The following is a 23891-nucleotide window of genomic DNA, read 5'->3' on the forward strand; positions in this document are numbered from 1 at the left end:
TCCCGGCCGGAATAAGATGAGGAAGATCTTAACGAGACGGTACTACTGGCTCGGGATAGGAGGTTTTATTGACCGTTACTGCGCGAACTGCGCGGACTGCAAGCGGTCCCAAGACTCCCGCCTCCGACCAGCAGGACTACTCCAGCCACTGCCAATTCCGGAGCGCCCCTGGCAGCACATCTCTATGGACTTTAAGACAATGCCACGAGACAAGAAGGGTATACGGCGGTCTTCGTTACGGTCTGTCGGTTGAGCAAGAGGACGTTCTCCCTACCGACATATACGACCTGTACCGCGCAGGATATGGCCTGGCTTTTCTACGAGCATATCTGGAGGACCTACGGCGCACCGGAGACCATTACGTCAGATCGCGGGCCGCAGTTTATTTCGAGCTTTTGGAACGAACTTTGTCGCCTCGTGGGGACGAAGATGAAGCTATCTACGGCCGAACATCCTCAGACGGACGGTCAGACCGAGATAATAAACCAGTTCCTACAGACAAAGCTCCGTCCCTATCTAGACTACTACCAGGATAACTGGTCCGAAATGCTCCCCTGCTTGGATTTCGCACACTCAACCCACCCACACGAGCATCGGTCTAGCACCTGCGGAGCTTGAGATGGGATACTTACCGAATGTCGTTCGACTGGTCCGTGGCGCCACCCACAGCGACGGCCCCAGAGAGCAGCTAGGGCGAACAGCGGCGCAGCAGTTCGCCTCCCGGGCCGCCGAGGGGTCCGGTGGGCGAGGAAACCCTACTCACCAAGCAGGCGGAATACAAGCGGCAGGCGGATAAACGCCGTAGGGAGGTCGACTGGGAGGTAGGCGACCTGGTATACCTGAAAAAGGGACACTGGTCAACGGGACGCCCGAGTGACGGCTTGGATCAACCCTACCTAGGCCCGTTTCGGGTCTTATCGGCTAAGGGGCCAAACGCTTTCGAATTGGACCTACCACCAACGATGAAAATCCACCGGGTTATTAACGCTAGCCGACTACTTAAAGCGCCCTCGGATCCGGTACCAGGACAGACCTACGAACCGCCCCCGCCGGTAGTCATACAGGGGGAATCCGAGTGGGAGATCGACCAAGTCCTTGCATCCAGGATTGCCAGGGGAAAGCTGCAATACCAGGTTAGTTGGAAGGGTTGGGACCCGGACCCAGATTGGTATCTAGCGAGTAACTTCAAAAACGCTCCGCTAGCCCTACAACACTTCCACAACGCCCACCCCGATAAGCCTGGCCCTCCGGGCCGCTTAGCTGCATGGATCAAGCAGCGGCGACGGACCAAGTCGCCCTAGACACACCAGATGACGACCTCCCGACTCAACGGCAAGACAACACAAAAATGAGGCGACGGCGGGTAACGAAGTAGGTATGTCTCTGGGTATTGGCATTACGGCATTGGTCAGAGCTCGGGCGAGCTCTCCGGAAGGAGGGGGTGTGTCAGGGCCCTACCTGGGACCCTGGGTTACCGTGACACACCTGGGGACTACTACGGAAACCGCGGACGGGCACGGCACCCGCGGACGGGCAGCTCCGGGCACGGGCAGCTCGGGCACGGGCAGCTCCGACGGTAGGTACGGGCAGCCCCGTCATCCAGGTCCGAAGCGACAGGGAGGATATGAGGAGGTCACGGCGTTAGGAGTTATGTGGTTTTCTTTCCTCTTCATCTTAGTATTCTTTCGTTACAGAGTATCTTGCTAGCTTTGTCTGCAGTCTCCTTTCGCTCGCCGTGACAATATCTAGGCATTCTCGATAGCGCGTTTGCTAGGTTAGATTTACCTATACGATACTTAATCGTAAAGTCGAATAGTACTAAATATATATACTATCTTACTTACCTCCTATTTAGGGAGGTCTAGTATATAAACGTCTAGAGGTTATAGTAGTCCGATAATACCTCTACTTTATACGCTGCCCCTTCGACGTAATATCGCTAGTATTTAAATAACTTAACGATAGCGAAGAGTTCTTAGTCTAGAATACTATAATTAAGTTCGGCTCTAGTAAACTTCCTTAACTAAAATACAATCGGATAGTAACGCCCTTTATTATTAGGTTAAGAGATAATCCTTACTATCGCGAATTACGATATATCTATTTCGATATAAATACGTCTTTCCGGATCGTAATATCGGAGGAGTAGGGCTCCTTAAAAAGCATCCTTAAGAGCCTAAAACGCTGCCCTTTTAGTAAGGTTTAGCTCTATACTCCCTAGCTTCTTCTTATTTTTACTCCCCTTTAGCAATATAGTTAGGGGCGCTATAACTCCTAAGTACCTATATATAAATCGTTAGTAAAAATTATAGAACCTAAGGAAAACCTAAATATTATAGTAGGTTATAGGTTTAAGCTATTAGGCTATTACCTCTACCTATCGAGGGTTTATTAATACCCTATTAATAGATAATATAAACCTAAGGAACTTAACTAACTATTAATAGAAGATATACTTCGATGGTTTTATATAGAGCTCTATAGCCCTTAGCCTTTCTATTACTTATCCTAAGTATTTAGTATATTCTTCTCTCGTTTTAAAGTATATAAGGATATCGTTAAGGTAGACTACGTAGATTATATCTACGAGCCCCTTAAGCGCCTAATAAATATAGCTCTAAAACGTAGCTAGTACGTTAGTAAGTCTAAAGGGCATTACTAGGTATTTAAAATATCTATAACGCGTTCGGAAAGCGGTCTTTTATTTATCTCCTTCTTAAATTTAAATACGTTAATACGCATTCTGTATATTAATCTTAGAAAAATACTTAGCTCCTTAATAGCGGTTAATAATCTCTAAAATAAGGGGTAAAGGGTACTAATTTTTTTACGTAACCCGGTTAAGTCCTTAGTAGTCTATATATAGCTATAAGGTGCTATCTTTTTTTAGAACGAAAAGGATAAGCGCCCCGGCTAGGCTCTTTAACTCGTAGATTATTTTCCTTTTTATCGCGTTTTAGATCTAGTCGCGTAATACTTAGAGTTCCCTTTATAATAGAGGGTAAATCGGTCTATAAAGAGGTTCCGTATTAGGGATTAAATTAATTAAGTAATCTATTCCCTTTCTAGCTAGTAATAAATTAGATTTATTAGCTAAGAAGGTATCTTTAAACTAGTAGAGAGTTAGTAGGATTTCGGCCTATTCTTCCTATAGAATCCCTTTATCTTTATCTTTATCTAGTAGCGGGATTAGCTTAGGATTAAGCGCTATTATATATACCCTTACTTTATTCCTATATTCCTAAAGGAATCTATAGGGATTCTATAGGGTTTCGCTGCTTAGTTAATACTTAAACTACTACTATCGTTTCTATAGGATAATATAGATACGTTTATCCTCTAAGGTAGTAACTAATAAAAGGATTAGTACCTAATCGTTTAGCGTTAACTTATCGGTACCGATATAGAAACGAGTAATTATCTTTTCGGTGCCCCTTATATCTATTATTTAGAGCGGTACTAACTATACTTTATACTCCCTTACCTTACTATTATTAAGCCTTAATAACTTAGGGTATAATAGCGCTACTTATAGCAATCCCTACTATCGGGCAAAGTATATATTTATAAGGTTAACGGTACCGTAAGTATCTAAGTATATAGGGACTTTAGTAGGGTTTCGCCCTAATATCGTTATAGGAGTTTTAAGTAACTGTCCTATAGGTATTAAGTTTACTAGGGGAAAGGCGTTTACCCTAATATCTTACCTTTTCCTTATTTTATAGTATCGAGTTTAAGAGTCTTTACTAGGGTTTCTACCTTTAAAGAATTAGTATATTCCGTAGATAGGTATCCCGGCTTATTATATTAGAAATATATAATTCCCGATTAAGTAAAAGATCCTCTTCCTCGATAACGTCCCCTAGTTCGGCCCTTAGTAGGTATATCGCTAGCTTACTAATTATCGGTCGAATTAGTAGTATTTCCTTAATAATTCGGCCTAGCTTATCGGCCTCTTTAATTCCTTCCCCTATATATACCGCCTTAAGGTATAGCACTACTTCTATTCCCGGTTCCTCTAGGGGTAGAAGTAGTATTAGTACGTTACCTCTTATTAGTAGTAGTATCCTAATATCGTTAGGCGACTTATATAAGCTCTTCCTATTAATAGGTATAGATAGGTATTAAATAGAGGTTAATTTAGTCCTAAAGTTATAGCTCTAGCTTAGCGAAAAACGTAAGAGCACGCGCCTTTTCCGATAGGCGTTCGAAATACCTCTCTAAGGAGTTAAGGTATAAGCTAAACTCTAGGGGGGACTAGCCTTCTCGTTAGCGAGCCTCCTTTAATTACGTCGCTAATAGTATCTCCTTATTTATAGTATCCTTAATTAAGATAAGTATTTATTCCTTAAAGTATACCTAATCTATACTATATTTAGTTCGGTTAATCGGCGTCTATTCTTTAAGGTATTAGCGCTATCTCGCTTTATAGTCGCTATATATATAATCTACCGTATAGAGGATCTTTATTTCGTCGCGACGAAAGCGTCTAGGCGCTACCCTAAAGGCGTCCTCTAGATTATAAGTCTAGTCTAGACGTTTCCGTATATTAGTAGGTTAGGATAATTAAGCGATATTTTTAATCTTAACCTCGCTACCGCGACTACCGTCCGATTTAGGGGAGTAGGACCGTCGACGCTTCCCCGAACGGATAGCGATAGCACCGGCGCGTTTAGCAATTTCCTCCTCTAATTATATAACGCGATCTTATAGGCGTTTTGTCTCCTCTAGCTCCTTAACGCGCGCTTATAGGGCCGTAAGCTTTTCCTTACGAGACGGTTATCTTACGCCTACGGGTAGCGATATCTTCGATATAGTTATAACGCCGTCTATAGTAGGGGTCTATTCCGAGGATATATCTTCCTATTCTTTATCTCCTAAGTAGATACTCGATATACATAACGAAGAGGCCTCGACTAGTTAACTACTACGTCGCGCTATAGGAGCGTTATATAGTCTTCTCTAAGTAGCTATCTCTATTAGGTAATTAAAAAGGGAAGCTTTAGAAATTATAAGGGAATACGTATTATAGTACGATTAGTTAGGTAGTAGAGATAGCTAGAGGTACTACGCTATATATATTATATTCTCCTCGTTGTAAGACTAAAGCTTATAGGAAGAGGGATTTCTCTTCTTTAGTCGGAGTAGCGAGTAGTCTATAATATACGAGTAGGGTAGGCACGATTCCCTGCCGATACCCTACCGATATATTAGTACTATGTACCTAAGTGCTTTATTAGCCTATACCTCTTAGTAGCGCTCTTATACGACTAAATAGTATTAGATATCTAAATTATAGGATATTATATACGTATACTTTTAGACTATAGCGCGATAGGTAATTATATTTTACCTAAAGTCGTTAATCGTTACCGACTTATATAGAGATATAAGATAGATCTATATAAACTTATAAATATCGAAGGAGAGGCCTTTAACTATAATAACGGAATTATTAATATAAAGATTAATTACCTTAATATTAATATCTAGGGCTACGATAAACGAGTTAACTTTAATATTATAGATATTAAAGAATATAACCTTATATTAAGACTTCTATAGCTATAGGAGAGTAACTTACTAATTAACTAGAAAACTAGCTAGCTATATTAGAACGAAGATATAAGTTTCTAGGACTAATAGATTTAGGAGAAAGTAAAATTTTACGATAATTTAGCTACTAAATAAGATAAAAGGGATAACCGTTTAAGTGAATTATTATAGGCTTTAGCGATATAAACGAAAATAGTAACTAAACTAACGGATATAAAAAAATCGACTAATAAGACCTACGTACTAACTAATACGGCTATATAACCTAGTATCTAATATAAATAAAATAAAGGATATAATAAGAAGATCTAAAGAGTTATTACTACTCTAAGAAAAGACCTTAAATAAATTAATAAAGAGCTTAAGTTAAGAGAAACTAGCTCTTCAAAGAAAGAAAAAAGCCTATAAGATAAAATAAAGAATATCCCCTAGGAATACCGGAAATATAATAAACTCTTTAAGGAAGAACTTAAGATAGGGTTACCTAAATATAGTTAATAGGACTACGAAATTTATCTTAAGGATAGAATAACGCTAACGTTCTATAAAATCTATAACTTAAACGAAAAGTAACTATAAACGCTATACGACTACCTTAACGAGAATCTATAAAAGGGATATATACGAACGTTAATATCTAAAGTAGGCTACCTAGTTATATTTATTCTAAAGAAAAATAGTAAGCTATAACTAGTTATTAACTATAAACGCTTAAACGATATTATAATAAAAGACCGAATACTATTACCGCTTATATTAGAACTATAAGATCAACTATATAGTAAAAAATAGTTTATAGCCCTTAACCTTAAAGGCGCCTATAACTTAATATATATAAAAAAGGGATATAAATAGATAATAGCCTTTAAAACGAAATTTAAACTATTTAAATATCTAGTAATACTATTTAGGCTTATAAATATACTAGCTACCTTCTAATAGATAATTAATAATATCCTATATAAATACTTAGATATCTTTATAGTAGTATACCTAGATAATATCCTAATCTTCTTAGATACCCTAGAAGAATATAAGGAATATATCTATAAGGTACTCTACGTACTTTAAAATATAAAGTTACTAGTTAAACTAAAGAAAAGTAAGTTCTATATATAAAAAGTAGACTTCCTTAGATATATAATCTTACTAAGAGAGATATAAATATAATAAGATAAGATTAACTTAGTTAAAGAATAGCTAACGCTAAAGAACGTTAAGGACGTATAAAGTTTCTTAGGATTTATAAATTACTACTAATAATTTATTAAAGATTTCGGAAAGATTATAGTACTACTATATAACTTAATAAAGAAGGAGAAAGAATTTATATAGGACGATAAAGCTAACGAAGCTTTTAAATATATTAAAACTATAATTATATAAGAACTAGTCTTAACTACCTTTAATTTAAAACGATAAATCGAACTTAAAACCGATATATTAAACTTTACTCTAAGAGTATAAATCGGATAAAAAGATAATAAAGGAAGACTACGACTAATTATATTCTATTTAAAGAAGCTATATAGCGTAGAACTTAATTACCCTATCTATAATAAAGAATTCCTTATAATTATTTAAGCTTTTAAGGAATTTTAATATTACCTTCTTAGAAGTAAGTATAAAGTTAAGGTTTATATAGATTATAAAAATATCTTATATTTTATAACGATATAGTAGTTAAACGGACGATAGATCTAATAGGCCGAATACTTATTAGAATTCGACTATAAAATAATCTATAGAAAAGAAATAGAAAACGGTCGAGCTAATACCCTTAGTCGATAAAGTAACTACGATATAAGGGCACCTATAGTAAAAGGATAGCTCTTAGAAATCAACGAAAATAGGAACTACTAGTAACGATAGCTAAATATAATATTTAAAGTATAACCTAACGACTTAACTTACTAAAAGATCCTAAAATAGATAAAAGAATATAAAGTACTAAATAAATATAATATAGAATATTTAAAAGTTCTAATATATAAAAATAAAATCTAAATACTACTAGAATTATAAGATAAAGTTATATAAGATATATATAAATATTTAATATATAGATACTAAGGAATTTAAAGAATAAAGGAATAGATTAAACGATAATATAACTTCTTATAGCTTAAAGAAGTAGTACGATAAGTTATTAAAAAATATAAACTTTACGTATAAAGTAAAGCTAAATAATATAAACTATATAGAGAATTATAACCGCTACTAGTACTAAAGAAACTATAGGATTTAATAGCTTTCGACTATATTATAAAGCTACTACTATTAAAAGAACCTATAACTAACGTTAAATATAATAGTATATTTATTATTACCGATAAACTAACGAAGTATAGATACTTCTTACTATATAAAGAAGCAAGTAATATAAAAGAGCTAGTATATATATTCCTACGAATAATTATTAGTAATTACGGACTACTAAACGAGATTATCTTTAATAAAGGAAGTATATTTATAGCTAAGTTTTAGTAAGCTCTTATAGTATAATTAAGGACGAAATATAAGCTTAGTATAGCTTATTACCTATAAATAGATAGATAAATAAAACGACTTAACTAAACGCTTAAATAATATTTACGATACTATATTAGCTATAAATAAAACGATTAAGTTAAATAGCTACTAATAGCGTAACTAGCTTATAATAGCTTAGTTATAGAAATAACTAAGCTCTTACTAGTATACGCTAATTATAGATATAACCTAGAAGTATTTAAGGCTACTTAATAAGGACTATAAGCGGAATAAGCGATACTATAAGTAGATTAGCTACGAAAATTATATAAAGAAATATAATAAGAACTTTAATTTATTAGAGAACGAATATCTACTTACTATAATTAGAAAAGATTATAGGGACTAATCTTTTAAGAGGGAGATATTGTCACGAAAAGTAGGGCCAAATAGGCATAAAGTTAGTATTTCAGAATCGTCCGGTGCTGCTCCATTTTTCCTTCTGTTCTCTGTGTCTGTTCCTTCCTTCCTCGCCCTTTTATTCCTGGCCACAATCTCGATCTTCTCCGTCTGCCTCACACCTCCGTCAATCGTCGGGGTGGCTGCGCCCACTTTTCCTAGGACACCGTCCTGACGGCCGGGCTGACTGTCTCAGCCGACGCATCAGAAAGCAGGCCTGACGTCCTGGCTGACTGTCTCAGCAGGAGCATCAGCAAGCAGGGAACCTCTAGAGGTCCTACGAGCGGCTTCGCAACACACCCCCTTAGTGACGGCCAACCAGGACGTTGCTAGAGATGCGGGAATGTCGTGCACGACTCATCTCTCGCCCTGGGCCTCTTTTATGGCTATCACGGGATGTATCACATCTCGTAATTCTTCAAGCTTGGCCTCTACTCAATCGTTCCTTTATATCCTCAAGCCCAACCATTCGTTGGAACTCGAGGAGCTTCTGCCTCGGCAATGCCTTCGTCAAGCCATCTGCTCGCATATGTGTCGTAGGCACCCAATTGACCAATTCGAGCATCTTGAACCTCTTGTCGTAGCCAATGCTGATGAATGTCTACGTGCCTCAGTCTCGTCGAGAGCTTCGTACTCTCCTCTTTGAGAAGTCTGATCGTCTGGGCATTGTCGCATTCCACTACCAACGGAGAAATTCGGATGTCCAGGGAATTCAACAGACGGCTCAGGAAGATCGCCTCCTTTGACGCCTCTGAGAGAGCAAGCAACTCAGCCTCCGTGCTTGACGTCGTGACTGTCGCTTGCTTTGACGCTCTCCACGCCACTGATCCTCCAAATAGGGTCATGACGTAGCCTTGTGAGCTCTTCCTGTCGACTGAATTGTCTGCGAACGATGCGTCACTCGAACAGAGGAACAGCTCCGCTTCCTTCGATCCTCCTCCGAGACGTAACGCGTACGATCTCGTTGCAAAGAGGAAGAGGATAACTCTGTCTGCTGCTTTCTGGTGCTTCTCATCGGGATTGTGGTTATGTCTTGCCAGTCGGGATACGGCAAACGCAATATCTGGTCGCGTTGAAATTGCTGAGAAGAGCACGGAACCAACCTTCTGGAGATACTGATGTTTTTCCCTTTCATTTGCTTGGCTTGTAGCTGGCAGGAGCTCTTCGTCAGAGATCATTGGCGTGTCTGGGAGCTTGAGAGACTCAGGGGCGTTGTCGTTGTTTAACAGGAACTTATACGCGATCTTGTCGATATAGGCGTCTTGCGTCAGCCAAAGCGTCTTCCTTTGACGATCGCGGAGGATACGAATCCCCAAGAACCAGCGAGGTTCTCCAAGCCGAGTTAGGTTGATCTTTTTCTGTAGTCCCCGAGTAGCTTCTTCGACGACCCTTCGTCCTCCTTCCGGAATGCCCAGATGATGTCATCAACGTAGAAGAAGACGGTCACCGCTCCCTTCATCATGACACACGGCTCCTGGGAACTTTTCTGAATCCCAGTTCCTCTAGAGACGACGTAAGCATCTGTTGCCAGAGGAGCGGCGAGCGGCGTAGTCCGTAGAGAGCTTTTCTCAGGCGTAGGACTTTCCCCTCTTCTGGAACCCGGTGGCATCCTCATGAAGATAACTTCTTCGTCGTCGAGGGGCATGAACAAAAGCATTGACTGCATCCATCTGTTCCAATTCGAGGTCGTGTTTCGCGGCAATGGCCATTAGCGTACGAAACGACATTCCTGCGAGGGTAGTCGCTCGAGTAGGCAGGTCCCCTTTTCTTGCTGATTGCCACAGACAACGAGGCGAGCTTTGCACTTTGGAGATTGCCGTGCTTATCAGTCTTATAGATGAATACCCACTTGCAACCGAGGACCTGCTTTCCAGCAGCCTTCGTCCAGAAGACCTCGTCAAACGAGCCCATTTCCGCATGTGAGGCCAGGTGGTCTCTCTGAGCCTGGGTGAATTCCTCTCTATACGGGTGTTTTCTAGTTGCTTCTGCGTCTGTGGAGGCTCGGGTAGGTCTCTCTTGTGGACTTTTGCGCTTTTCGGTCTGAACAACCTTCCTGCTGTGAAGGCTCCGTGCACCCGTCCTCAATTGGCACCGGGACGAAGTCGGCAAAACGGTCGATGTATGACTGATCCAGCTCTGGTTGATCAAATGGTTCCAGAGCTTTCAAACGCGATTCTTTCATCAGGCCTTCAAGGTCGGCTTGAAATGCCGCTCCTCCAAGAGAGCAACCCACCCCCTCAGGGTGAGCCTCCTCTTCAGGATCATCCTGAACACGGACTCTCTTCTGAGCTTGCAACGGCTCCAGATCGACTTGGAAAGGGGCTTTTACCACCACCCCATTAGGGTCAGCGTATGGAAAGTGAACCGAAAAGACTCCATGTGGTTCTTCCTCCGGGTCAGAAGCTGGTGGCGTTAGGTATGCATCTTCCAGCTCCCGCGCTCTCCCGTAGTCTTCTTTTTCCTGCTCTTCGCTTTGTTGTTGTCCCTGCTCCTCGACTTCGTTATCTTCAGCCATTCTGATGTCATCATCCTCGAGGTCCTCGATATCAGTGTCTTCATCGGTCTCTTCGTCAAGGATGGCCTGATTCGCCGTCTGGTCTTCCGGGATTTCAATCTGTTGGATCATCTCTCCGATGCTCGCAGGCAGCGGCATCCGCTCGCCTCCTCCTTCGAAGAACGTATACTCGTCAAAGACAACATCTCTCGTTGCAATGACCTTCTTCAAGAGAGGATCCAAATTAGGAAGATATTTGTAGACTTATAACCGATGAGGTATCCGATGTGAGCTCTCGGGTCGAGCTTCCACCTCTTCCTCAATCCAAGCTGTGCATTTGCTGTCATTGCGTAGGCTCGGCAGCCGTACGCACGAAGATGTGAGCTGATTTTTCTTCCCTGTGAACAAGTCAATGGGAGACTTCCAGTCGGCTTCTCCTTCGTTAGCGTTTTCAGCGGCGAATCGAGGCTCTCTTGGCGTTCGGTTTCGGAGGTAGCAGGCTGCTTCGATGATCTCTTTCCATAGTGAATGCGGTAGTCGAGAGGCAATCCTCATGACTCTCGCTCTCTCGGTAGAGATCCTCCTGACCTCTCGGCTCCACCATTCTGGTCCTGAGTGTTGGAAGCTGACATCGCCTTTGTCATCCCTTTCTTCCTCATCCAGGCTGAGATTTTCTTCGTGAAGAGCTCGCCGTCAGAGCGCACGACATTCGTCTTAAATCCAAAGCGAGCGAGCATAAAGGAGGAAAAGTCTTTCAAGACAGCTCCGTGTTCCTTTGCCTTGTAGGTCTTCATGAAGTAGGGAAAGACCATTCCAGAGAAGGCGTCTGTGATAAACATCACACGGACGTAGTTCTCGTGGTCTCTCGCAAGGTCGGTCCAGTCTATCCAGATCTCGTAGCACGGCTTGTCTCTTTCCTCGTCAGGTGGACGGCGGGAGACTTGCCTTCTGACCTTCCCCTGAGCACAGTACTCGCATTCGACGGTTTTCGGCCCCTTAATCCGGACCCCCCTTTGTAGGCCTAGCTTGTGCAAAGCCATTGGACCAGGGTGACCAAGACGGGCGTGCCAAAGCTTGCCGTCTCCTTGAGAGGCAGGTCGAGGATCTCTTGAGCCGGCTCTTCGAGCTTTCCTTGTCTCCTTCTTCGATGCCTGGAACGCACTGTTGAAATCCGGGAATTCGGTTTCCACGGGCTGGTATTCAACAACAAACTGCTGATATTTCCTCTCGGTGATCCCGATAGTCTGGCCCTTTCGGACTAGCCTCATAGGCTCAGACAGCGTATCCCAAAGATCTGATCGTCGTCGATAAGAGTCTGCAAAGAAACCAGGCTCGATGAGAAACCGGGACAGTAGGCAACCTTCTTTAATCAGGTGTTCGGTGGAAGCCGTCAGGCATCGTCGTTGCGACATTGACTCGCCCGAATCCTTCGATTCGAACGAGAGTCACCGGCGACGATAAAGTCATTCTTGGCCTTTTTAAACGATCGGAACCGACTGAGCTTGTTGTTGATATGAAGAGATGCGCCGCAATCAAGGAGGGTTGAATTCTTAAGCGGATATTCCGATCCCCTTAGGCCAGGGACTCAGCTGAGAACACGAAAGCTGGGTTTGCTGAGCCCACAAGCCTTCCCCTCATCCTTGGTTGCTATTTCTGCATTTTCTTTCGAATATCTTCAATTCTCCTTTTCAGGACAGGATCGTCAGCGACTCTCTCGTGTCATCTTGAGATACCTTTCAGGGGGCGGATTATAGCCCTCTGGTCTGGCTTCTTCGATAACCTGCCAGCAACCCTCGAGCTCGTGTCCCTTGCGTCTGCAGGCAAGGCAGGGATCTCTTTTGGAATATGGCTCCCTTTCCAAGGGCTCTCTGTCCAGCTTCTTCTTCTTCGCTGGCGGTACTTCGTCCGCATCGTCTGCGTCTGCTGCTGCTTTGTCCGCATGAAATGCGCCTCCTCTTTTGATAGCACCTCGGGGTTTTTCTGCTTCTCTGCTTTCGGCCAGATGCTTCACATCTCGCACGACTCTCTCAACAGTCCATTGACTCTCCGTCGGAGCTTGGGCTGCAAGAACGGCGGCGACTGCGGCCGTTGCTGCAGCGGCCATCGCGGCTACTGCAGCTGCTGCCGGATTGTGAACAACGGGGTTAACAGGAGCAGCAGCAGGAGGACCATATCGGTCGAAGTCGAACAGTTTCCCCTGGGTAGCCTCTGATTTTGCGTCGAGTATCCTGCTTCCTTGTTCGTACTGGTAGCCTAGGAGTTATCCAGAGGCCTAATCAATGTGGCAACGTCTCTAAGCCACTGGCCCGTTTGGGCCTCCATTAGCTTATACTTATCGGCGTCAGACATTATGTCTTCCCATTTGTCGATCCAGGAGTCTAGATCCTTTGCGTTAAATCTCTTTAGGTGGGTCGAATACTTGGTCCTTGTGAGATTCATCATATATCCCGCTTCAGGGGCCGTCGACGCTTCTAGACGTTTAAACCACTGACGAATTGGAAGGTCTTCGTCGAAGGCGTTCTGCTTCGAGGATACCACTGATTCCTGCATCGCTATGCGAGCGTTGGTAACCAGTTTAGTCTCATCTTTATACTCTTTCCTCCTGATATCATAGTCCCGCATCGCGTCGTTATAATCTCTCTTCTGAACGGCAGAGAGGTCAGCGAGTCTAACAGCATCAGGGGCGTAGTGGCGGAATTCAGGTCGCTCAGGAGGTTCGAGGGTCCTCGTTGGTAAAGATCAGGCTATGGATCGTCTTGTCAGTTCGATTCCTGAGCTCCCTTCTCCATTTGTCCCAGTTGCTTGGTCCTGAGAGGATCGCTCGTGCAGGGGCGGCAGAAGACTTCGACATCTCGTTGATTTGAGAGTGGTTTTCGGTCGGAATGGAAGTTACAGGAACGTAGTTCCTCCCGGGCTCATGACTGTCACGAAAAGTAGGGCCAAATAGGCATAAAGTTTTCCTAGGACACCGTCCCTGACGGCCGGGCTGACTGTCTCAGCCGACGCATCAGAAAGCAGGCCTGACGTCCTGGCTGACTGTCTCAGCAGGAGCATCAGCAAGCAGGGAACCTCTAGAGGTCCTACGAGCGGCTTCGCAACAGATATAGTCTACCTTATATAACGAAATATTAAAATAAAACGACTAAGTAATAAATTAGATTTTAAGAAACTTAGACCGTTTAAGGTTAAGAAAACTATTTTAAAAGTTAACTATAAACTTTCGCTACTAATAATAATATAGATATACTTAATATTTTATATCTTATTATTAGAACTACCGCTATAAAACGCTAAACTATAGGAAAAAATTAAAGTTAACGACGATTAAGAATATAAAGTAGAATAAATACTAGATATAAGAAAATAAGGTTAGTAATAAGAATACCTTATTAAATAGAAGGGATATAGACTAGAGGAAAATACCTAGGAACTACTTAAGCACTTAACCTACTATAGCTCTCTACTTCGATGATTTTACTAAAAGGTTTAAGAGGGATTAAAGGACTAAGATCTATAAACTCCTCGCTAATACTAAATAAGAACTAATTCGCCTTATTAAGAACGCCTAACGATTATAAGTTATTTACTACTTAATACTTATATATATTAAGCGTAGGCAAAACGCTATCCTTAGTATTTACTTTTTAGATACTACGATAAAATAACTTAGAACTCTTTTCCTTTATATAATTTTAAATCTTCCGGATACGAGCTAAATAATTAACGGCGATAAATATTTACGACTAAAGATTCGTAAGCTATACTTAAAGCTCTAATAAGGCTTCCCTAGCTTCCTCTTCTTTAGAATATAGCTTATACTACTCCGCTAATAATTTAGTTACTAAAAGAAATATATTAGCTACTACGCGTAAAAAGAATTAAAAGACACCTATAAGAAGAGGCTACTAAAATACTATTATAATAGGGACGACTACTAGTAATATAATTATTATAGCGCGAAGAATTTTCGGCTATCTAATAATTTATCTTCTTTGCCTTAAAGTATTAAGTGCACGGTATATTAGTAGGATCTCTACTTAAATCGATATATTTAGTAAGAGTAGCGCGCTTAAAGGCTTTTTAGGAACGATTTTTTAGTATACGACTAGATATACTATTAGTAGTATATCCTAAAAAGATAAAGAAATAAGGAACGATATACTTACGTACGACGTAATAAGGGTATATTTATATATAGCGGCTAAGGTAGCTATAGTAGGTCTTATAAATAAGACTAAAAGGAGGGGAGATATTATATTACGACTATAGCTACTAAGCCGCTAACGGTCGACCGCGTTAAGCACGTAATATAGTTTAACGGATAAATAGTTAGCACGACTATCTAATAGATATAAGATCGAGGGGATTATAGAGATCTAAGTAATCTAGGATTAACGAGATTACTACGCTTTATATAATCTAATGTTAGGGATTATAGCTAGGCCTATAATCTAAGGATAGTCTCTATAGGTATATATAGCTACCTATTTTTACTCCTTTAAATAGATAGCTCTCTAGCTTTTAATATTATAATTATTACGATCTCTATTACGATCTTATCTTTAATTTAGGTTACTTAATTACCTAGTTATAGTCTATAGTCTATAACCTCCGACTTATTACTAACGTAATATACTTATTATTGCTTAGATCACGCCCTATTATATCTACTAATATAAACCCCTCGATAGGTTTATCCCTTAGGAATAATACCGGATATTATAAATAGAAAGGGCCTATATAATAAGACTTACTATAAAACTTCTATATAACCTTTAGAGGGAAGTCGTTAAGACCGCCTATTACCTTTAGAACCGGACCCTAAGGGACCCTAGGGGACTAAGGGACTATAGGGACCTAGAGACCCTTTTTAAGACCTAAGAAATAGACTAGAAATCCCCCCTTAAGCTCTTTATAAAGAAGAGGGCCTCGCTAGCCTACCTTTATACCTATAGCTATAAGGCATACGCTATAACTACCGATATATAGCTAAAAAGGAAGAAGAAAAGAAAGCTTAATCCTAGAGCCTTTATTAGTTACCTTATTAGGTATAATTCTATAAATATCTTCCGGATCTAGATTCCTCTTTTATAGAAGGTTATTTTAACTAGGGATATAATTTTCGACGAATCTAGCTTCTTTAATAGAAAGAGGGATTAATAGCCCCTCTTACTCTCTTAACGTTAGCTAATTTAAAAGATCTAAATTCCCCCTTCCTAATAGTCTTAAGAAGAGGTCCTAGATAAGGAAAGGGAAGAAGAAACCGACGTTAAAGTAGTCGAGGATAACGCTGACTTTAAAGATAAAGAAGGAGACTATAGGAAAGCGGTAGAGCTAGAATACGCCTACCTCCCTACGCCTCTTTTAACGGAATAAGAAGAAGATCTAGAAGTAGCTTTCTCTATTACTCTTCCCGTCTCGACCCTTAAGGGGGTAGGAAAGGTACCTCTCTTAAAGGATTACCTAGCTGCCTTTTTATCCCTGCTTCGAGAAGCAAAGGAAGGTATAGGGCCCGATATAGATACTAAAGAAGACTAACCTCTCCCTTATTTCGATTATTTTTCCGACTTCTACTTAACGCTAATAGAAGACGGTTCCTATAGAGCGTTTATAGTAGGCCGGCTCTTTAAGCTATAGTTATTAGCAAGGAAGGTATATAAAAGAGACCTCCCGGACCTACTAGTAAACTAAAAGCAGCTAGAAAGACACCCCTTTAGAGACTAGTTTTTCTAGGCCTAGAAAGACTACCTAGCCTTATACGAAGAGATAGGGTCTTTTAAAGAGGTCCTTAAGGAAAAGGCAAGAGGAAAACAGGTCCTTAGCTATAAGTAGGTCTTTATCTATAAGACTAATAAACATAGCTTCCTTTAAAAGTATAAAGCCTAGCTAGTTATCTATAGGAATTAATAGGAAAAGGGGGATCTACCTACTAAGGCAACTACCTTAGTAGGGATGTCTTTTCGGACCCTTATAGCTATAGTAGTAGAATTCGACCTCGAGCTCGATTAGATAGATATAGTTAACGCCTTCGTTAACTACCCTCTTAAGGAAGAAGAAGTTATCTATATACGACTTCCTCTTAGTTTCTAATAACTAGGAAAGGTTCTATAGCTTAGGAAAGCTCTATATAGACTACGAAGATTACTCCTTCCTTAGCAATAGCATTTAATAGGTTCCCTTAAAGCCCTAGGCTTTAAGAAAGTCCCTTAGGAACCGTGTATAATATAGAAAGGTAAAATCACGGTCTTCTTCTATATCGACGATATTATCTAGGCCTACCTAAAAGAGGAAGAGGCTACTACTAGGGAGGCTATATAAGGCCTATAATAAAGGTATAAGATAACTAAGCTAGGGGAGCTAAAGTAGTTCCTAGGGATACGAATCCTTTAGAATAGGTCCTAACAGACTATCTAGCTTACCTAAGACGCCTATATTAATAAGGTCGCTTATAAATTCCTCCTTAATTCCCTCGATAAGAAGCTTCCCTCTATACCTATATTAAATAAAGAGCTTTTACCTAATCTATCCTTTTAAGCTAGGGAGTAAGAGAAACACTAATATTAATAAAAGGTAGGCTCCTTGCTTTTTTTAGCTATTTCTACTAGACCGGATATCTCTTTTACGGTCTCCTAGCTAGCTAGGCATAACTAGAATCCTAGCCCTAAGTATTAAGAAGTAGTAGATAGAGCTAACCTTTATCTCTATTTAACGAGATTATATAGTCTACGCCTAAGAGGGCTAGAAAGGAAGAAATAAGCTATAGAAATCTTCCTCTATTTAAGCGATTCGTCCTTTATAGATAATTCCTTAGATAGAAAGAGCTTATAGGGGTATATTATATCCCTTTTTAAAGGAACTATTACTTAGAGAGCTTCGAAATAAGCTACCGTTATAACTTCGAGTACGGAGGCAGAGCTACTAGCTCTTTTAGAAGCGTTAAAAGAAGCGATTTTCCTTAGCCGGCTGCTAATATCGCTACGACTATAAATTCCGTCCCTATTAGCTATAGAATATAATAATACGCAGACTATATAGATTTTTACGGAGGAAAATAGTAAGCTATCGACCCGGCTATAGTATATCGATATCTACTAGTATTAGTTACGCTAAGAGGTCTAAAGGGGACTTATTTCCGTCTATTAGGTTCTAATAGTATTAATAAAAGCCGACGGTCGTACGAAGCCCCTACTAAAGTAGAAGCTAGCTGTCCTTTTATAGTAAATAGGGCTAGAAGACGTTCGAGAGAAGCTGTCCTTAGAGGCCCGCCTTAAGAGTCTACGAGAGGAGCTAATAGCACGTACGAGAAGGTAACGTCTATAGCCGAAGAAAAGGAAGAGGCTTTTCCCTTTAAAGGGCCTCCTATTTTAATTAGGTTTTTCCCCCTTTTCTTATAAGACTTTCCCCTCTTTAGGCCCCTTTTCCTTAAGTAGGTCTAAAAGAGCCTAGGGACCTAAAAGGGCCCCTGCTTTCCTCGAGTAAAGAGAGAAGTATAGAGCTAAGAACCTCCTCTATACGCTTACTAGCCTAAAGCCGTATTAGCTATGCCCTTAAGGGGCAGGCTATAGCTAAGGGGGTGTATTGTAAAGCGTAGTATAATTTCGTAGTTCTTGGAGATATCCCTTAGTACGAGGGACCTAGGAAGCTAGAAAATAAGTTTTAAGAAAGGAGCTAAAAAGAGGTATAGAAAGGAGGGTAGGGGTAAGAGGGGAAGTAAAAGTAGCGATAGCTTCCTATAGACATAGCGAGAAATAAGATAGATATACCGGCAACGGCTAGAAAGGAGGGGAAAACCTAGTAAAAAGCTCGGTAGTTAAAAGGATATTAGTAGCTTCTTTAAGTAGGATCTTCTTTATTAATTAAGATACTAAACGGGTATAAAGAGGGGCGTTAGATAGAGGAAAGAAGGATAATTAAGGCAATATAATAATTACTCCCCTACCGTAATTGCTACCCCCGTAAGAATTAAATCTCTCTGCCCTACCTATCCGACCCCTTACTCTTAATTTTACCTTAGTGCATTTTTTATATACTTCTTATATCTCTCTTCGCGAGAATTACGCGCGTATACTTTTAGATTACGGCGCGATAGGCAATTACGTTTTACCTAAAGTCGTTAATCGTTACCGACTTATATAGAGATATAAGTAAGATCTATATAAACTTATAAATATTAAAGGAGAGGCCTTTAACTATAATAATAGAATTATTAATATAGAGATTAATTACCTTAATATTAATATCTAGGGCTACGACGAATAAGTTAACTTTAATATTATAGATATTAAAGAATACGACCTTATATTAAGGCTTCTATAGCTATAGGAGAGCAACCTACTAATTAATTAAAAAACTAGCTAGCTATATTAGAACGAGGATATAAGCTTCTAGGACTAGTAGATTTAGGAGAAAGTAAAATTTTACGATAATTTAGCTACTAAATAAGATAAAAGGGATAACCGTTTAAGTAAATTATTATAGGCTTTAGCGATATAAATAAAAATAATAACCGAACTAGCGGATATAATAAAATCGACTAATAAGACCTATATACTAACTAATATAGCTATATAACTTAGTATCCGATATAAATAGAATAAAGGATATAATATAAAGATTTAAAGAGTTATTACTACTTTAAGGAAAGACCTTAAATAAATTAATAAAGAGCTTAAGTTAAGAGAAACTAGCTCTTAAAAGAAAGAAAAAAGCCTATAAGATAGAATAAAGAATATCCCTTAGGAATACTAGAAATATAATAAACTCTTTAAGGAAGAACTTAAGATAGGGTTACCTAAATATAGCTAATAGGACTATAAAATTTATCTTAAGGATAGAATAACGCTAACGTTCTATAAAATCTATAACTTAAACGAAAAATAACTATAAACGCTACGCGACTACCTTAATAAGAATCTATAAAAGGGATATATATAAATATTAATATCCGAAGTAGGCTACCTAGTTATATTTATTTTAAAGAAAAATAGTAAGCTATAATTAGTTATTAACTATAAACGCTTAAACGATATTATAATAAAATACCGAATACTATTACCGCTTATATTAAAACTATAAGATCGACTATATAATAAAAAATAGTTTATAGCCCTCGATCTTAAAGGCGCCTATAACTTAATACGTATAAAAAAGGAATATAAATAGATAATAGCCTTTAGAACGAAATTTAGACTATTCGAATATCTAGTAATACTATTTAAACTTAAAAATATACTAGCTACCTTTTAATAAATAATTAATAATATCCTATATAAATACTTAGATATCTTTATAGTAGTATACCTAGATAATATCCTAATCTTCTTAGATACCCTAGAAGAATATAAGGAATATATCTATAAGGTACTCTACGTACTTTAGAATATAAAGTTACTAGTTAAACTAAAGAAAAGTAAGTTCTATATATAGGAAGTAGACTTCCTTAGATATACGATCTTACTAAGAGAGATATAAATATAATAATATAAGATTAACTTAGTTAAAGAATAGCTAACGCTAAAGAATATTAAGGATATATAAAGTTTCCTAGGATTTATAAATTACTACTAACGATTTATTAAAGATTTCGGAAAGATTATAGTACTACTATATAACTTAATAAAGAAGGAAAAAGAATTTATATAGGACGATAAAGCTAATAAAGCTTTTAAATATATTAAAACTACGATTACGTAAGAACTAGTCTTAACTACCTTCGATCTAAAACGATAAATCGAACTTAAAACCGATATATTAGACTTTACTTTAGGAGTATAAATCGGATAAAAGGATAATAAAGGAAAACTATAACTAATTATATTCTACTTAAAGAAGCTATATAGCGTAGAACTTAATTACCCTATCTATAATAAAGAATTCCTTATAATTATTTAAGCTTTTAAGGAATTTCGATACTACCTTCTTAAAAGTAAATATAAAGTTAAGGTCTATATAGATTATAAGAATATCTTATATTTTATAATAACGTAATAGTTAAATAGATAATAGATCCGATAGGCCGAATATTTATTAGAATTCGACTATAAAATAATCTATAGAAAAGGAATAGAAAATAGTCGAGCTAATGCCCTTAGTCGATAAAATAACTACGATATAAGGGCACTTATAGTAAAAGGATAGCTCCTAGAAATTACCGAAAACGGAAACTACTAGTAATAATAGCTAAATATAATATTTAAGGTATAACCTAACGACTTATTATACTAGAAGATCCTAAAATAGATAAAAGAATATAAAGTACTAAACGGATATAATATAGAATATTTAGAAGTTTTAATATATAAAAATAAAATCTAGATACTACTAGAATTATAAGATAAAGTTATATAAGATATATACGAATATCTAATATATAGATACTAAGGAATCTAAAAAATAATAAAACGGATTAAACGATAATATAACTTCTTATAGCTTAAAGAAGTAGTATAATAAGTTATTAAAGAATATAAACTTTATATATAAAGTAAAGCTAAATAATATAAACTATATAGAGAATTATAACTACTACTAGTACTAGAGAAACTATAGGATTTAATAGCTTTCGACTATATTATAAAGCTACTACTATTAAAAGAACCTATAACTAATATTAAGTATAATAGTATATTTATTATTACTAATAGATTAACGAAGTATAGATACTTTTTACTATATAAAGAAGTAAGTAATATAGAAGAGCTAGTATATATATTCCTATAAATAATTATTAGTAATTATAGACAGACGAACGAGATTATCTTTAATAGAGGAAGTACGTTTATAGCTAAATTTTAGTAAGCTCTTATAATATAATTAAGGATAAAATATAAGCTTAGTATAGCTTATTACCTATAAATAGATAGATAAATAAAACGACTTAACTAAACGCTTAAATAATATTTATAATACTATATTAGCTACGAAAAAAACGATTAAGTTAAATAGCTACTAATAGTATAATTAGCTTATAATAGCTTAGTTATAGAAATAACTAAGCTCTTACTAGTATATACTAATTATAGATATAACCTAGAAGTATTTAAGGTTACTCGATAAGGACTATAAGCGGAATAAGCGATACTATAAGTAGATTAGCTATAAAAATTATATAAAGAAATATAATAAGAACTTTAATTTATTAGAGAATAAATATCTACTTACTATAATCGGAAAAGATTATAGGGACTAAATAGTCTACCTCGTATAACGAAATATTAAAATAAAATAACTAAGTAATAAATTAGATTTTAAGAAACTTAAACGGTTTAAGGTTAAGAAAACTATTTTAAAAGTTAACTATAAACTTTTACTATTAATAATAATATAGATATACCTAATATTTTATATCTTATTATTAAAACTAGTACTATAAAACGCTAAACTATAGGAAAAAATTAAAGTTAACGATAATTAAGAATATAAAGTAGAATAAATACTAGATATAAGAAAATAAGGTTAGTAATAAGAATACCTTATTAAATAAAAAGGATATAGACTAAAAGAAAATACCTAGGAACTACTTAAGTACTTAACCTACTATAGTTCTTTGCTCCGATAGTTTATTAGCAACGCTAATAGTAACGCCGTTAGACTATAGCTATAAGTCTAGTTCTAACTATAGAAAAGCGTTATCCGGACTATTTTAGGGGTCGACGATAAGTCTAACTCGTCTAATGTATAAAGCTCTTAGCGCAATATACGCGACTATACCTTAGAGTATCGATCGATTTAAGAAGAGATATCGATCTCTTCCTACTATGCCCTTATAAGAGCGGTATACGCGGCGGCCGCTATAGCCGCGAGCCGACCGACCTCTTAGCGCTTAGATTAGGCATTAACCTAAAGACGATTCTTCTAAACCTTAAGGCTATCGAACTCTACTATCGAAAAATTTCTATTATAATAACGAATGCCTTTTTTTATATAAGACGAGCATTTCGAATATCCTTTTAGGACGAAATATAACGAGCTACTCTCTTAGTAAGGCAAACACCGACCTATTTCGAATAACTAAATACCGATTTTTTTGATTTAAGATACTACGTCCCTATAGCGTTAGGTAAAAGAATAGAATAATTTAGAGACGCGAGAACTAAATATAGTTAGCTATAGTAAAAAAAATATAAAGAAGGAAAGAACGAACTAATACTTAAGGACGACGTACTATACTACTTATAATTCTTAGGATAAGGATTATAAGGGACGAAAGAATAATATTACGAACTAGCTAACTATAAAAGGAAGACGGTTAAAATATAGGCCGTATAGCTAAAGCGTAGGATGCTAGGCGCTATAGACTATAGAAGAACTATTAATATAAAGGTTACGTAACGGATTAGTTAGATTAGTTAGATCGGACGATCGATACTAAGTAAACTAAGTACCGATTAGCCTAATTAGTTAGATTAGCTAGATTAGTACTAAGTAGACTAAACGGGCTAAATATAATAGGCAATATCGTTATAGTAAGGGGACTATAGGTATATATAGCTACCTACTTTTACTCCTTTAGAGAGATAGCTCTCTAGCTTTTAATATAGATCTTTATTACGATTCTATCTTTAATTCTAATTACTTAGTTATAGTCTACGGTCTACGACCTCTAACTTATTACTAACGTAATATATATATTATTGCTTAGACTACGCCCTATTATATCTACTAATATAAACCCCTCGATAGGTTTATCCCTTAGGAATAACACCGGTCGTTATAACCTACTAGGTTATATCGAGGGTTATATCGTTAAAGTAATTAAGCTAGTCTTCCTTAATTATAAAGCGGGCTATACTAAAGTCTATATATACGTTTAATAGCTAGTCTAGGCCTTTAGTTCTAAAGATAGATATTTAGGCGTACGTAAACTAAGATAGCTTCGATAGATTTAATATTTCGGTATATAGCGCCGCTC

The sequence above is a fragment of the Hirsutella rhossiliensis genome (genome assembly GCF_020360975.1).
Source record: "Hirsutella rhossiliensis strain HR02 chromosome Unknown scaffold00005, whole genome shotgun sequence".
Taxonomy (NCBI): domain Eukaryota; kingdom Fungi; phylum Ascomycota; class Sordariomycetes; order Hypocreales; family Ophiocordycipitaceae; genus Hirsutella; species Hirsutella rhossiliensis.